The sequence below is a fragment of the Poecile atricapillus genome, chromosome 2 (assembly GCF_030490865.1).
Source record: "Poecile atricapillus isolate bPoeAtr1 chromosome 2, bPoeAtr1.hap1, whole genome shotgun sequence".
Taxonomy (NCBI): domain Eukaryota; kingdom Metazoa; phylum Chordata; class Aves; order Passeriformes; family Paridae; genus Poecile; species Poecile atricapillus.
This window is the reverse complement of record NC_081250.1, coordinates 56,209,204-56,222,332: the sequence shown is the minus strand read 5'-3', so window position 1 is coordinate 56,222,332 and position 13,129 is coordinate 56,209,204. Positions and strand designations below refer to the sequence as shown.

General features: G+C 42.3%; 1 protein-coding gene across 2 annotated transcripts in view; it reads right to left on the bottom strand.

The window, feature by feature from the left end:
* TNS3 (tensin 3) overlaps window positions 1-12,710 on the bottom strand; it is a 168,773-nt gene extending 156,063 nt beyond the window's left edge. Inside the window, exon 1 of one of the 2 annotated variants that reach the window (XM_058831211.1) lies at window positions 12,643-12,710. The gene's annotated coding sequence lies outside the window, so the exon portion shown is untranslated. The remainder of the gene's footprint in view (window positions 1-12,642) is intronic. The other variant, XM_058831212.1, reaches the window with a different exon arrangement.
* Between the last annotated feature and the right edge of the window lie 419 nt (window positions 12,711-13,129).

Here is a 13,129-nt window from a genome sequence, read left to right as displayed (position 1 = left end):
CCAATATTTAATTTCAAACTTGTATCAGATCCCACTAGGTCTGATTTTTTTACAGAGGGCAGAAGGAAGGGTGGCGGCACAGGGCGAAACGTGTAAAAGAAAACAAAAAGCCAGACAGCTGTTCAAACCAGTTTTCAGTTCAGCTGAAGTTCAATTCATAGCCTGTTATTACAGTGACTGCAACTGTCACCTTTCCCTACCTGCAATTAATTGTCCACCTTTTTGCTTTCCAGTTATTCTTTCACCACCCTGAACAACCTAACACACCATAGTTCACCATGTCCACCCAAGACTCCAACCTGTCCCCGCAACGTCCTCCATACAGTCACAATCCTACTGTGTTTCTATAGGATGGCAACTTGAACTCTGAAATCAAAGTTTACTGCTGATAGAATAGATAGTAAGACATCAATACCAGTGCAGATAGTTTTAAACAAAGAAATACTATTTTGCAAGCAAATAAAGGATGAAGTATTTTTCTTAGAATAAGTGATAAAATTCTTTAAAGTTAAGACAAACCAAATTCTGCAATTTATTAACCTGAACTACTGTATTCTATTCACTCAACCATGACAAATTAATCTTTTCCATGCAAAACATGCACATATACAAAACCTATTAATTGTATAATTCCTGTACCACAACATATAGATGCCCTTTTTGCTCTTACTGCTTGCAGGTGCTGCGAGTACAGACAGACGTCTTCAGACTAAATGATATGTCTTGTCATAGTAACACTCTGCAGAAAATTTACTATCTTTCTATAACTCTGCCTCTTGAAGGATGGCTGTGTTTAACTGTCTCTCTGTGACTGAATGTGCTTTGTGAAAAGGAGACAACCCTTTACAGACTTCTTGGTTTATGTGAAGTATCCTCCAAACATGAGGCTGCCTGAACTGAGATTAAGATTTCATTCATGTAACTCAGTGCTCCAGTGAGCTCAGTCTCAGGAAAGCAAGGTGATGGTACAAGGTCATGCAAGTGAAAATTTCTAGCAGAATCAGAATTAGTTCAGACTTCTAGTTGTCCAACTCATGCAATCATTTCCAAGCATTCCAGTCAGCATAAACCTGTATAACTTATAATCTACTAATGCAATGCTTACTTGCATCATGATCGATGTTAAGGCTTCCTCTTCACCACTGACTGACCTATCTGAATCTAGAAACAAATACTTCCACAGAGACAGCAACAAATCATTATCCTCCAAGGTCCCCCAAAGGTCCTCATATAATAGGTGCTAATACCTAGCACAGTCCTCAAAAAAAAAGTAAATTCATTTTTACACATTTGTTGTGCAGTTCATTTTCTTTGACTCACTCAACTTCCTTTAGTCATCAGCTTTTCTTAAAGAGACATTTTTTAAAAAAGCATTTCAATTGATAGAAACCACTTACTGCTCCTGAAAAATGGTAGCAGATGGCAAAACTGCCAATTCTTTTAATTTTTTTTAACACTACTGTATCACCCAAGATCTCTCAAATACAAGGAAAAAAAAAAAAAAAAAAAAAGCTTTATTTGGTTTACTCAAATTTAACCTCAAATATACAGTCTCCTGTTAGCTGAGGCCCAGCTACCAGCAGGTGACAGTCACTGTGAATTCAGGAGGTTTCAACTGTTCCTGGTTTCTTTTTAAAAAATTTCTGTGAGGTGGGTGAGAACAGTGCTTAATATTCTTTCCTTAGGACCTCAATGCACCTAGAATGAGCCACAAACTACAAAAGCATCAAGGTAAGTCATCTAATCAAAGCTAGACAGACTACATTTATTCATCCTAGAACATGATCTTGGTCAAACACATTTCTGAACAAAATTCTTGAGATACTAAAACGTCGAAGAGTTATCCCAATCCAAAGCAAACTCCTAAAATCTTTAAATGTAGAAGCAACACTGGGGGAAATTCCACTAAAAAAACACTATAAGCTCATGCCAGGACTCTAACTTATGTGCTGCTAGTTTCTGTAACTTTAGAGAAACAAAAAGTTCCAAAGGACACATGCACACATAAAAAACTTCTCAAAATGTCTTCTGAGGTGGGGAAGAGGTAGGGGATTAAATCTCTCTGTAACCCAACCAGTACTATCTTACCTGCAGATAAGCACCCAAGCAGAATTCTGAGAAAATACAATGCAAAGAAAATCCTCATTCTTTTGGAAAATCTCGACTTAAAAGAGCAACTTGAAAGGAGGCAGGGCAACACAAGTTCAACAGAAAACAAGCTTAAGATGTTTGGTTGAGAAGCAGAGCATAAAATTTGCTACCAGCCCCTTGTCTATTTTAGGTAATTTAAATGTATATGATCCCTCCTACCCACAATTAAGAGGTCTGAAGTTGAAATAAACAAGAAAAACATGTTCATGAGAGTGAACTATTGTGGACTGTCAATAAATAAAGTTTTCCTAAACTCACTGAAGTGTCTATGCAGTAACCAAGTACCACAGACAACCACAACACTATGCACTGTGACACAGAGGAGGCTCAGAGTGCTACCGAGCAATTTTACCTCCCTCATTCTGCACAATACATGATGTTGCTCTGGACAATTAGTGTCAATTCCTTCAAGAGTTGTAGCTTAGGAGTTGTGCAGCCCTGCTTCCCATCTACATTCTTCTTGCATTCCCTCAATCTAGTCTGGAACTCCGTGTCAGCAGACAGAGAAATGTCTTCCTGCAGGCAAGAATGAACAATCTCTCCCCAATTACAGAGTCATGTGTGGGCTATAAGCAATTTTCCAAACATAAAAGGAAGGCGGGAATTTGCTATCCCTATATTAGCAAGCTAAAACAAGCCAACCTGCAGATGGAAAGGATCAAAGCATCTAAGTCACCTCAAAATTAATCCCCTTCAGGAATGTTCACCACCTCCTATCCACACATATTATATCCCTCCAGTCCCTCCCAGAGCAAAAAGTCAGTCTTTGAAATTAGAATGATTACCTAGAATACCATTGTGGTTTGACACTGGCCAAACTCCAGGCACCCATGAAAGCCACTCACTCACCCTCTCCTGCCACAGCTGGGCAGAGGAGAGAAAAAAAAATTAACAAAGTGTTCATGAGCCAAGATAAGGACCAGAAGACACTCCAAGGGCAAAACAGGCTCAACGTAAACATGCAAAGTAAATTTATTACTAACAAAATCAGAGGAGGATAATGAGAAGTAAAATAAGCCTTTAAAAACACTTTTTTCCCCCAATGCCTCTGTCCTTCCCACCGACAGCACATGGAGAGAGGGGGTGGAGGTTTTAGTCAGTTTGTCACCCCAGATCTTCTTCCACTGCTCAGGGAGAGGAGTCCTTCCCTTGTGAGACTGTGAAATCCCATCCTACAGGAGACAGTTCTCCATGAACTTCTCCAGTGTGGTTCCAATCTCATGAGCAGCAGTAGTCCCAAAAAAACTGCAACATTAGTCCCTCCCACAGGCAAACAGTCCTCACAAAACTGCTGCAGCACTCTTCCACAGGATACAGTCCTCCAAGGACAGGCTGCTCCAGCCTGAAAGCAGGGACGCCCTCCCTCCACCCGGTCTCCCAAGGGATCACAGCCTCCTCCAAGCATCCACCTGCTCAAGTGTGGGCACCGCCCACATGGGTTGCAGATTGATCTCTGCATCCCCCATGGAACTCCACAGGCTGCAGGGCTGCCTGCTTCATCATGGTCATCACCATGGCCTGCAGAGGAATCTCAGCTCAGGGGCCTGGAGCAGCTCCTGCCTCTCCTCCTCCACTGTCCTTGGTTGTTTCTCTCACATGTCCATGTTGTTTCTCTCACATGTCCTCAGCTCCTCCTCCACACAGAAAAACACTGTGCCCCTACCTTCTTTTGATTTTCTTCTAAAATATGTTATCACAGAGGTATTACCAACATCTCTAACTAGCCCAGTTTTGGCCAGCAGCATGTCCATCTTCAGACCCATCAGGGATTGCCTCTGCTGGACATGGTGGAAGCTTCCAGCAGCTTCCCACAGAAGCCACCTCTGTGACCCCTGCTATCAAAAACCAGGCCATGCACAACCAACACAACTTTACTCACATTTCAGTCCAGCTCAGCCTAACCAAGTTTTCTGCACTAAGAAGAATAACTGTGTTTTCATAAAATCTCACATCTGTGGGGGACACAGTCTTACTTAAAAGCACACAGATAAAGGCACTAACCAGGACAACTGGGTCTTTATATGAAATGTTAATCCATTGAACTAGGGGCTGCCTTCTTCACAAATGAGCACAAGCCATTAGAAAACTATTTCCAAAGATTTTTTTGATTATTTATCAGTTCCTTCTAGCAACATACCACATGATCTTACACCCCATGATCATTGACCATGTTGAATCTGTTGTCTTAAACAAGACTGAGAATCAATGTTTCAGTCAGGGTTTTCCACAGAAGGTCTGCTCTGTACTTGTGGATTCAAGGTGTCACAGCTGAACGCAGCCACTCTTTCCTAATTAGCCCCCAAATCTTCTTTCTTGGTAAGTGGTATACCATCTCCTGCAGGCCATAATGATAGCTAGAGTGCCTCATTAACTAGTCTCCAGCTTTCAGGAAAGGTCAGTTTGTTGACACACTTTATGACCCTAAGACACAAAGAGAACAGCTATTCTTTTTTCAGGGCAGAATGAGCATCTGCATTTCAAAATAAAATAGAGCAGCAGCATGTATACACACAGGGAACAGTCAAAGTGTTTCTGTGATGTAGAATTAAGAAGTTGAAACTGTAATTTTTTTTTAATTAGTTTTCTTTAAAGTACCTTTGCACAGCACTGAGAGAAGGTATTAAACAAAAGAATACTCCCAGCAAAAGCTAAAAGATTTTACTCTTGCACTTCCTGGGGAATGAAGTTTTAACTGGCTTCTTGCATAACTCCTCTAGAGGTTCATTTCCTAGATGGAACTATAAATCCCACGATGCACTTTATCAACGCTAACAATGAAACTATTGTGCTTCAGCAAAGCAACTCCTTGGAGAAAAGTCCAGTGCTTACTAAGGCTGGGACGGGGGGAGGGGGGAGAAAACATCACAAATAAAGCACATTCCAGAAAGCAGCACAGAAGTAAAAGCAAAATATTAGACCGAAAATGAAGAATTTCTAAGCTGTAAAAGACAAGAACTCTATGAGAGAATATTACGTGTCAAGCCAGAACCAAGCCTATTTCCTCCTCTGCCCCATCAATAAGTGTCTTGAAACACATACGTAATTTAATACAGACAGACAAATCTTAACATAAGATTCAAACTCACACCTTTAAATATACTTCTGGAAGGCAGGCAGGCAAAGGAGCACCAGGGCAGCACCAAAATATTTTACATAACCACAGTATATAAGACAAAGAAATTAGACAAGTAAAGTAATACTAGCATCCATAAAACATTGCAGAACACAAAAAGCTCTCAAAATAACACAGAACAGCTGGAATCAACTGCAGCAAGGCCACTGCCGAAAACCTGCTGAAAGGGAACACCTGCAAGGTTACAAAAAGCAAAAAACATGCAACTCCTTTGAAAACAACTACAGAATTGTCAGTCACTTATTACCACAGTCATAAAGAAAGCATGGAAGACTTGCCCATATTTATGTACTATATTTTGCTTATGGATTAAAGATGCACTTCTATAACATGCATATTGCTCATATTTGAAAGAGAGTTTTTATTTCAACAAACCATATTCAAAGGGCAAGAGCAGCTATAGTAGAATAGCAGGGGGTTTTTTGATGCTTATAAACTTACAGATCAATAAAAATCCAATACTGGGGCTAGACCAGACAAAACAAAAAAAAATTTAGAAAACAGGCTAATAACAGTCTCAGAGGTTCAATTGAAATCTACTAATCTAAACATTTATTACTTAAAATCCAGTCTTCTACTAAAAAAATTCTACATTTTCCCCCAAAGTTTGATCTTAAACACCCTAACTTATTGAATTTGCCATTGGAAACACCAGGCTTCCCAGAACCTGCAGTAACAGGTTGTACTTGACTTTTCTTCTTCCAAATCAAATCCATCTCAACTGAAAATAAAAATAGTCCTAAAGAATGAGTGTGGTTGATAACTGCAAGAATAACTGAATGACTGAAAAAAGAAGCATGCCTCAGGAGTGACTTATTTCTAACTTTGTGAAATACTTTGTGTTCTTAAAGGAAGTGTTTCCACAGGTTTTTCAAGCACAAATTAAATTGATTACACACCAAAATCAACAGCAAATAACTGAACCATAGACCTAGGTTCTCATTTCTTGACCACAACAACAGTCTATGTGTTTATTAGCTATAATCAGGTAACAACTCATTCATCAAAGCCGGAGGGAACAGTTTGTTACCAAAATCCAGGCAGCTACAGTTTCTTCATGTCTATATAATAAATTTTAAAATGGCGAATCACCCATAACCTAGCAGACATACAATATCAACAATTTGTTAAAAATTACATTTCAATTGCAAACACTACAGAAAAGTTCAGATCCACCAGGTAAACAAAACCTAGCACATATATTCAGAAAAACAGATGTTCCCAGAAGTACACAATACCCACAAAGATATTTTTTATAGCTACTATTTCCAGGACACTGACTGATAGAAAAGTATCCTGCTAACAAGTCACTATCACCCATTCATCAAAAGCTTGCATGCACAAAAGCTGTATTTCCATGACTAACTCATTTACAATTAGGGGAACAGTCACATCAGGCTGTGGAACACAGACCGTGTCTCCCTCTTCACTAGCCCAATGAGGGGCAGAAAACAAGCTCAGAATGTGGTACAGAACCTAACACCACTAAAGCTAGGCATCACAAACCACCCAGCACTGGAAGAAACCTCTAATGGACTAGTCCACTAGCTTGTGGTTGGTATAAAACAAGCAGGAATGCCTGACCTGAGCATATCTCAGTCTCTCCTATTACGGCAATTGCATTTCATACTGAAGCACTGAAGCAGGAAGGGGATAATCTGCATGTACAGCATACAAAGAAGCAAGACTGGAAGACCTCCAAGCCAGTACACTGTCCTCTGATGTGGAAGGGTCACCTTCATTGCTCCTTCTCACCTTTGCTTCCAGACTGCAGATGAGCACCCCAAACACAGTGCTGTGGTACCTCTCTCTTCTTGGCTCTCTGAATACTGGATTATTTACCACAATGGTCTAGTCTCAGATTCCAATACCAGTTTCACCCTCCTTCTCACAGTGGGTTGCCCTTAATTCCCCCTATGCTGCTAAACTACCAACTGACCTGTCTAACAGCTGCAAGCTATCTCTGCTAACCACTACAAATACAGCCACAGCCGTGAAATAGGAAAAAACTTGATAGATCAGAGGATTGAGCTACTAACACTACTGCTGCCAGAGGACTGGAGAAGGAGGATATAGCCACTTCTGCAAGGACAAGAAGCAACAGCAGCATCCTGACACTGACTAGCATCATGAAAGAAGGTGCAGAATGCAGAACACAGCTCTCTGGGCCCTCCTCATCCCCTCCAGAGAACAGGTGGGGAGCCAAATGGAATTGTCCTCTGGGTCACTTTCAACTGCAGCAACTTGCTAAATCACTAAAACAAGATACATGGAAACCTGAGTGCACAAAAAAGGCCCAAAATGCACTAACCAAGATGAATAAGGATGATTAGGATGCAAAAATGTCCTATTCTGGCAATCAAGAAGCCTTGCAAAAACCTGCAGTTTTTCTCTGCCGAAAGATAAAAGGTGCAACATGCTTTATATGACACAAAGCAACACTGATAGAGAAAATATTTCATCAGAGACCCTGGTATCCAACATGGCAATATTACACAAATATAAATATCCCTCATCAAAGCACACATTAGTGATTTCTTTTTACCTTATCTCCTCAAAAGAATTTTAGTAGTACTAGCTGCAGAAAAAGAATAGGTACAGAAAGACCTATGGAAGAAGGAAGGCCACTTATTTTACTTCAGCTAAAAAGACAGCTGTAAATACACTTCTTCTATTGATCAATGCTAATGTGCTTGCAAAGCATAGAGTCTAAGAAATGGTATGCAAGGTACACAAGGTAGTATGGTACACTGAAAATTTTATATATGGTCTAAGGTACATTCTTCCTTTTCTTGAAAAGAGCTCAAACTCACATCACAGGATTCCAGTTTCCTCAACTAAAATTACCTCCTTCAAGAAAAACCACAATACAATATTTAAACTGAAACTAAAATCATGTCTACAATCACCTTTTTACTCTGTCTACAAGCATACAGATTTGACCAAATGGGGAGAAAAAAGATGGCCTCTACTCTGCTTTTTTTGTTTGTTTCTGTGGTTAAGGCTGAAAAGATATCATCACCAAAGTTATGGCTTTTTCAGTAAATTTATGCAAGACAGAAAGTTAAATTAAAAACGCTAAGCTCTAGAGGTTTCTTCTAAACATATAAAACCTAATAGACTCTTCTCCAGACACTACCATTCTTTTTCTTATTCCCCAAACCACAAATAAATACATTCCTAAATGGACTCACATCCTCTTTCTGCCATCCCCAAAGCTAAGGGAGTGTCTGTGCAGCTCATGGAACTACAAAGACGTAACAGCATCTTCCCTTCATCTGTCTCCTGAGGCTGCTTCCTCGGATCCTTTTCAGTGCATGTACACTGAAAGCAGGCTGTATCAACACATCTGTCCATCAGATTGCTGCATATCAATCCGTCACCTAATGCCTTAAGCAATTCATTATCTCAATTCTGTTATCACACAGGTCTGTACCTACAAGGTAATTAGAGAGTAGCATGGTGGGGTGGGCAGGACGAGAGAAGGAGTAGTGAGCAAAAGGAAAAAGAAAGGTGGACACCTAATCCCTGTGAAGCAAGGCAGTGCTAATTTCCTGTCATTGGCAGATCACCCAACAGACCCTGCAGACTATGAAAATTCTGACTTAATATATCAAGCACAGAAAAGCTATACTCTTTTCAAGATGTTAACAAGTATGACTTGCAAATGACTATGCAAAACCAGTTATATTCTTAAGCTATGAAAAAAACAGCAACTTTAAAAGCACAGTTACATTGTGAAATACATAAATACAGAAGACTACCAAATTAAGTGGGAAAAAAGGGTGAGGGGGCACTTACATGCATTAAGTGTATTACCATTATCACTGCAGACTCCCTCACACTACCACAAACTCACATTTATCAGAAACAGCAGCCTGCTCTATCCCTAGGTGTAAAATATCGTATTGCAGGCTGTTTTTTTGAAACTTTTTTTTTCATCATCAAATGGCAGGCTTCATTTTGGGGACATTGGCCTGCCAAAACCTTTAATAGCTTTGACATTTTCCAGATGCTTGCTTTCCCTACCCCTCATTAAAATAATTTGCTGCCAAACACCTGCAAATACTTAGATAGAATCCCTGTAACAGGCCTGCTGTGTAAGAAATAACTAAGCAGGAACCAACTAACTTTCAGAGAGGCTATCCAGTCACCTGGTTTGCTTCTCACCTTCCACCCACAAAAGCACTAAGACCAGGAGAAACAACAGAACCAAAAATCCAAAACCCAGACCAACCAAAACAAAACTTTAAAAAAACACAAAAACCACACACCACTGCATTTTTCACTCCCTGTCTCCCACCTCTCCTATCACACATCTTCCTTCACAGCTGGAGAGTTTCCATCAAGAGGTATTTTCCAAGAGGCTCTTCAGCAATAGCTTGGGTATGTAGCTGATGTGATATGACTCTCACTATGATATGGGAACTTCTGGTTACTTTCAATCCTGTATTTGGCCCTCCACATGGAGGCACACGAGCTAAGGTTAACTTGACCTGCAAAGTCTAGTTTTTCTTTTTTAGGCTTCACTTCCTTGTTGCTGGTCAGGTTTAGCCTATAGATCCACACTAGTGCTAAAAATGTTGGGCATTTCCAGATGGTGAACCAGAAGAACTGCTTTACAGTGCCATTTCAAACAATACGTTTTCATTCATAAATCATCAACATGAGTACCTTACCTAACATACAGATAAACACTTCCATTGTGATCTTCATAATTTTGCTCAATACCAGACGCCAATGCCAGTGCCAGAATTAGGACACAAACTGAAAAAGTGAACCATGCAATATTTTAAGTTGCACTGAAAGAGCGAAATTGTGGCAAGTAAACAAAGCTGTAAGTTTCTTACAAGATTTGTGAAGCTGACACATAAGGCACATTCACTGCTAATTGCTACAGGAGAAATTGTATATTCTCAATAGGTTCTGAGTAAGGATCAGAAGATACTCCCAAAATGCAAATGAGTTAACATTTCTTCATGCCCTTCATACCCATTCTTCAACTAGCAGCCAGAAAAACACCACTACAAATTCTCACCAGGAATAAAACTGAACTGTAAGCCCTAAAATTAAATGCTAACCAATTATCAAGTTTCTACAGTATTTTTACTGACTTCTAATTTCCTTATACTGGTTTTCCTTCATTACACCTGTTCTGCAATTTCAGAACTGCTCTATTTTAGTTATCATCTCTCTTTTTGTTAAAAAGTATATTTAGGAGATACATAGGTAATTATACTAACAAGGTATTACCTAAGTGCCCACCCACATGTCAAAAATACCAACTCATTCTCTGTCATTATGGTCACTTCCAGAGAAGAAAAGTCAGATGAAAGAGATTAACAGACTCCCTATCAGCTTTTCCTAATGCAAAAGAAATTGCTGCATTTTCCAATATTCTGCATAATTCTGCATCTCTATCTCATTGGTATCTTCTGATCTGCTAGCCGCAGAGCTTATAGTCAAAGAGGAGATAAGCCTGAGGAATCGACTCACATGCCATCCTGCAAGCAGCCCAGAGAAAGAAAAAGATCCCTGTTGTGGGTTCTGTGTTCCAGATACAAATATTTTCTGAATGACCAGAAAAAATGAGCAGGCCAAAGAAAGTAATGCCAATGGTGATGGTATTCCAAAATATCACAGCTGTTTTAGTAAAACAAAGTGTAACCTGCAGAAAGTGTAACTTCAGATTAAATCAGAGATTGCAAGGAACACTGATTAATCTACTTGTGGCCACTGCCTTCTCTAAATAATCATTCCCTGGGGCACATACATAATCTAAACTGAAACAGAATGTTTTAACTCATAAAAAACTCTTGGCAATGCAGCCCTGATTCATGAGTACATGTACTTCCAACAAATTGCATGACTAATTAAACCTTCCAATAAACATTACTTATTAGAAGTAATCGATTTAGTTGCACAAGAAAAAGGCAATTCTGGCTATGTAGGATGAAAATCCCACTACTTTCAACAGCTCAGGTTCTCTTTCACAGCTTCAACCTCAACAAAAATCTCATTAGCTTAAGCAAAAGTCCTGCTTAGCCTAGACTAACTGTAGCAGTTTCATTTAAAAATTAGCCAGATTAAGACATCCGTTATCAGTCGAAGTTGAGCAGCATACAGAAATTTCATATCAAATATCACATAAAATAGCCCCAAAGCCCTAGTAGCTCTGGCTACTGTTCCATTTCATACCTAGTAGAAAGTAAACACTTCAATTACGAATGTAATGACTACCACCAGGCACTTCTCAGCATTTGAAAAAAAAACAAACAAACAAAAAAAACCCCTCGCTGTTAAACATGTAAGCAACATTCCAAAATAAAAAATTCAAGTTACAGAAAATACTATAGTTCTCGCCTATAGTTTCCACCTCTTGGAAACGTGACTCTTGTTTAAGGTGCAACTCTTTAACATTCAGGACCACCTGACATGGAGGATCACAGCTGCGGAGCCTGCGCTATTGGCCAGCAACAATGCCAAAAACTGTTTTAACACCAGGACTTTTGTCAGAAGACACACAAAGGTCCTGAATCTCGATTCTCAGAAAGGATCATTTATCTTAAAAAGGCACCAGAAAGCTTCAAGCAGCTGGAAATTTTAGCCAGTGGTGGCAAGACACTGCCAACAGTTCATAAAGGCTGGGCATCGGGAGAGATCTGGGTGGGTACCAAAGACAACACCATTTATCACACACACCACCAGACGTGCTGCAGCGGTCCAGGGCAGCCTCAGCAAGGGCTGTCTGTGGATGGCGACCCTAGGAGCCAAGCAGGGGGGGCGTCCCCGCTGGCAGACGCACCTCAGCCCCAGACCGGGAGTTCCCCTGCTAAACCCACAGGCTGAAGAAACTTTCTAAGAGAGAAGCGAGTGCCTGGCCACTAAGCTGCCCAGCATGGAAAGAGTTAGCGTGCCTACAGAGATAGGGGAGCGCCTTCCTGCCCCCTCGGCCGGAGCCGGCCTGCGGCCCTCAGCCTCGGCGCCATCCTGCCTTCCCTGCGGCGGCGCTCCACCACCTCTACCCTCCCGGTAATACAAACTCGCCAACACTGTCCCAGTGGACGGCGCTCCCAATCCTCTGGACTGCCCGAGCCCCCGCCGGCCCCACCACCGGGAATTCCGCCCTTCCCGCCCTAACACGCTCCGGGGCGAGCGCACTGAGCCCCGGCAGCGGCGACTGTGGGGGCGGCCTCATCTCCCCAGTCCCACCGCGGCGGCCCCGCGGCCCGCCCAAGGGCCTCCTTCCCTTCCCCGCCGCCGGATCTCCTCCGACCCGGTAGGAACAAAGCCCCGCGCCGCCGCACCGGCCGGGCGCGTTCTTGTTCCCGCGGATCACGACGGCCGGCAAAGTTTACCTCGCTTTCCCGGCTCCGCGACTGGCTGGACAAGACGGCTCGGCCGCCGAGCGGGAGCAGGGATCCCCCTCCCCCAGCGCCGCACACAACTTGTTTTTATTTCATGCGTTCCCTCCCGCCGTGAGAAGCCTCCAGCTCTCGATCAAGGCTGAGAAGGAGGCGGGGAAGAGGCGCGTGGCGCTGCTCCCGGCTTGGGGCGGGGGTGCGGGGCAGCCTTGCCGTGCCTCGCTGCCCCTCACCCTGAGGCGGCGACAGCGGCCCCCTCCCCTGACCTGCTACCTGGCGCCATCTCCCCGCGGCAGCCTGACCGCCCCGTTCGGAGCTGCTCTGCTTGCGAGGGGCCTGGGGGATCCTCAGGCCAGGAGAGCGCCGCCACCCCCAGAACCCTGCACGGCTGGGCTTTCCTCCCTGTACCCCGGCGGCTTTGAGCTTAAGCGCAAGGCTAGGATTTGCAGCTTCTGGGAGAACGGCATTTAGCTCTCTCCCG